At 38.7% G+C, this 4,089-nt stretch overlaps 1 non-coding gene across 1 annotated transcript; it reads left to right on the top strand.

Annotated features, from left to right (window-relative positions):
• Positions 1–3,558: 3,558 nt before the first annotated feature.
• LOC142435391 (small nucleolar RNA SNORA42/SNORA80 family) lies at positions 3,559–3,692 on the top strand. Its single transcript, XR_012781454.1, has one exon. It is a non-coding gene; the product is annotated as a small nucleolar RNA SNORA42/SNORA80 family (small nucleolar RNA).
• Positions 3,693–4,089: the final 397 nt, after the last annotated feature.

Below are 4,089 nucleotides of genomic sequence, written 5' to 3'. Positions count from 1 at the left end.
TTCCTTTTTAGTTGGATACCATACCATATGTACCCCTGGATTTTGTCTGGCCCCTGCCATACTACCTGGATCTCGCCCCTGGAAAGTTTGTATAGTAGCTTTTCCCCTGTCCCCTTTTGCATTTCTTTCTGTCTTTCTTCTTTTTTTATATATAAACTTACCTCAGCTCACTCCTGATGTACTTTTCCTTTTTTGCTTTTTTACGTCTCACTTAGCATAATTTCCTCCACTTTTTCCCTGCGGTGATATGCTTCATGTGTTCACCACTGCTTTTTAGTGATGTATAGTACTCCATTGTATGTAAGTACCACAGTTTTTTTAATCCATTCGTCTGTTGATGGGAATTTGGGTTGTTTCCAACTCCTTGCGATTGTGAACTGTGCCGCAGTGAACATTGGAGCACAGATTTCTGGTTGTGGTTTGTTTCCTGCCTCTTCTGGGTATATGCCAAGTAGGGGGATTCCTGGGTTGTATGGTAACTCAATTTCCAATTGTTTGAGAAATCGCCAAATCGATTTCCATAGAGGCTGTACATATACGTACAGGTCCACTAGCAGTGCATGACAGTTACTATCATACCACAGCACCTCCAACACTTGTTGCTTTCTGATGTTTTTAATTAGGCTATGTTTGAGGGTGTTAGGTGGTATCTCATAGTTGTTTTAATTTTCAATTCTCTTATGGCTAATATCAGGAACATTTTCTCATATATTTATTGGCCATTCAGATTTCAGACTCTGAAATGTCTGTCCAGGTCCTTTGCACACTTCCTCAGTGGGCAGATAGATTTTTCTTATTGTAAACTTGCAAAGTATTATAGATTTCAGTAATAAGGCTTTTGTCTGATGTGTCATTGCTAAAGATGCTTTCTAATCGGTGGACTCTCTTATTACTCTCTTGGGGAATTCTTTCGATGTACACAAGTGTCTTATCTTCAGAATATCCCACTTGTCTATTTGTGACTCTCTTTATCTGTATCCTTCCCTATTTCCCATAGTCTATGTATTCCCTGTGCCAAGATTCTCAGGTTTGCCCCAATTCCATCCTTAATGGCCCTAATTATTTGGGGCTTAATATCAAGGTCTGTGATCTACCTTGAGTTCATTCTTGTGCATGGAGTGAGGTAAGGGTCTTGCTTCAATTTTCTGCAGGCAAATACCCATTTTTTCCAGCATCATTTATTGAAGAGGGCATCTGCTTCCCATTTGATATTTTTGGGACCTTATTAAAGATCAGTTGGTGATGTTTTATGCTGATGTTTTTATTTCTGGGTCTTCCACTCTTTTTCATTGGTCTAAATATCTGCGAAAAGGTGGGAATCGTTTTTCAGCTGGAGCCCGTGAGCCCAGCTTTCCAAACCCTAGAGTGATTTAGTGCATTCTTGGTTGCTTTGTGAGTGGAAATCACATGCACAAAACAGGGTTTCAGGAGAGATCCTATTACCCTAATTCTAATTTCAGAACTCTACCTCCCGGTTTCCTTCACCTTACCTCCCAATTTTCTGGTCTCCCAATTTTCTGGTCTTTCCTCCCAATTTTCTGGTCTCCGGATGTTGTCATTTTCCAGTAATTTTTCCTGTATAGGTTTTTGATAACTAACTCACTCTCTTTACTTATTCTATTCGGGTATTTTATTTCTTATACAATCAGCTCTGGAAGTTTGTGTCTTTCTGGAAAATTGTTCCTTTCAACTACATTATTTAATTTATTTTCTTACATTATATTTAGGCAGGTTCCTCTAGAGAAACAAAACCAGGAAAATATATATTATATATATATATATATTCCATATATATATGGAGTAAAACAGTTAATTAGTTCACACAGCAGCAGATAGGGCTCTCAGTTCAACTCACTTTTGTGAAACAGTTAATATACTAGAATCCCTTCAACTAATGTGCGCTGCCAGGTCCAAGATCAAGGAAGCAGACAGCAGAGTCTACACTCAGGCAAGGCAGGCAGAGTCTGCCCGTAGGGTGGGTCAGCAGCCGTCAGCAATTCAAGCATTTAGTGAAGCCAGTCCTGGTGTGATTTTGAACTCAAGCTCGGCAACACAAGTTCAAACAATGTACACACCAACAGCATGGAAAAGCAGATCTCAAAGGAACCTCCAGCTCTAGCAACACAATCCATGGATTAGATTGGCCCACAGCTAGTATAGCACATGGGTTGAGGCAGAGAATTAACTGAAGGACAAAAATTGTGGTCTGATAACCAAGAGGAAGATCGGGTGGCTGTCTATTTATTTCAGTCATCCCCCAATCAAGATGTGACCCTCACTAAACTCCACCCACATGGACTCATTGACCTAGGTGGCACAATAAAACCAACTATCACACATTATTTCCTCCACCACTTGTCTATCATTTTGCCATACAGTGGTGTCTTTTTTGTGTTGCTGAAAGCTATGTTCCTGTTATTTCTAATGCTATCAAAGTCAACCAATTTGTACAAGTTTCAGTAAAGCTTTTAGATTAAGAACAGATTACAAAGAAGAAACAGAATGTCCACTCCTGAGGCCACTGAAATCTTCATGAATAACAGTTGAAACATTGTGAGATATAATGCCAGAAGATGAGCCCCACAGTTCAGAAGGCACTCAAATTATTACAGAAGAAGAGATACCTTCTCAAAGTAAAATAGAATATAATACTGTAGACAAAGTAAAGCTTTTGAAACAGCTATATCCATCCAGTAATATTTGGAAGGAAGATGTTTGAAAAATTTATCTATGAAAATTGGAATTCTTCAAAAGTGAAATGGAACACATAAATATTGATATCACAGGCATCAGTGAGCTGAAACAGACTAATATTGGTCATTATGAATCACACAATTACATGATTTATTATGGTGGGTATTACAATGTAATGGGAAATGGCATCACACTCATAATCAAAAAAGATGTTTCAATATTTACTTATTTCAATACAATGTTGTCTGTGATAAGAAATACACACACATATACATAAAAGGAAATTCAGTTAATAAAACTATTGTTCAAATTTAAGCACCAACCACTAAAGCTAGTGTTGAAAAATTGAAGAATTCTACCAACTTCTTCAGTCTGCAATTGGACAAACACAAAATCAAGATGCACTGCTGATTACTGGTGATTGTAAATTTAAAATAGAAAGGAGCAAGGAACAACAGTTGGAAACTAGGGATTTGGTGAAAGAAACCAACATGGAGGTCAAATGATAGAATTATGTAAGACAAATTAATTATTCATTACAAATGTCTTTTTTAAACACCATAAATGGTGAATGTACAAATGGAGTCCACCAAATGGAATATACAAGAATAAAATATACAACATCTGTGGGAAGAGGCTATACAGAAATTCTGTATCAGCAGCTAAATAAGTCCAAGGACCAACTGTGGTACAGATGATCTAATGCTCATGTGCATATTCAGGTCGAAATAGAGGAAAATTAAAACAAGTCCACAAGAGCCAAAATATTACTTTGTGTATGAGTAGTTGTATAAATGTGTTAGGATGCGTTGTCTTGAGAAACAAATCCAGACACTCATATGAGTATAAGAAAGAACATTTTGTGCATGGGTTTGGATTTGTGGCAGGTCCGATCCCATGGGCCTCTCACAGTGTCCCATGCGAAAGCAAACTGTCACCCCGAACCATTGCCTGGCTTTACCCCGTGGGCTTCAGGCACTGAAGTGGGTTGCACAGCGAAAAAAAAAAAAAAAAGAACATTTTATCAAAGAGTAATTGTATATTAAGAAAACATCAAAAGAAATAAAGAAAGAAAACATGCCCAGAAGAAGCCAAGATGGCATCCAAGTGGATTTACCCGCCGGGAGCTCCTGCTACCAGACCAGAAAATTAAGAGGTAAGGAGACTGAGCCTGGGAAGCCAAGAGCTGGAAATAGAATCAGGGTACTAGGGTCTGGCCCAGACCCCTCCTTTATTTAAAATTTTCACTCAAGAGGTGAATTGAGAACACACTGAAATGCTCTGGGTTCGTTTTGCCAGTTTGCAGACTTTGCTGGATCCATGCCCCTCCCTGTGCCCTAGCCCTTCAGTGAGCAACAGTTACCCCAGCCTGCTGCTTAAAGGTGGTCATAATGC

This window comes from Tenrec ecaudatus, chromosome X, assembly GCF_050624435.1.
Source record: "Tenrec ecaudatus isolate mTenEca1 chromosome X, mTenEca1.hap1, whole genome shotgun sequence".
Classification (NCBI taxonomy): Eukaryota; Metazoa; Chordata; class Mammalia; order Afrosoricida; family Tenrecidae; genus Tenrec; species Tenrec ecaudatus.
Note: the sequence above shows the minus strand (reverse complement) of the source record. Positions and strands in the feature narration are given on the sequence as shown.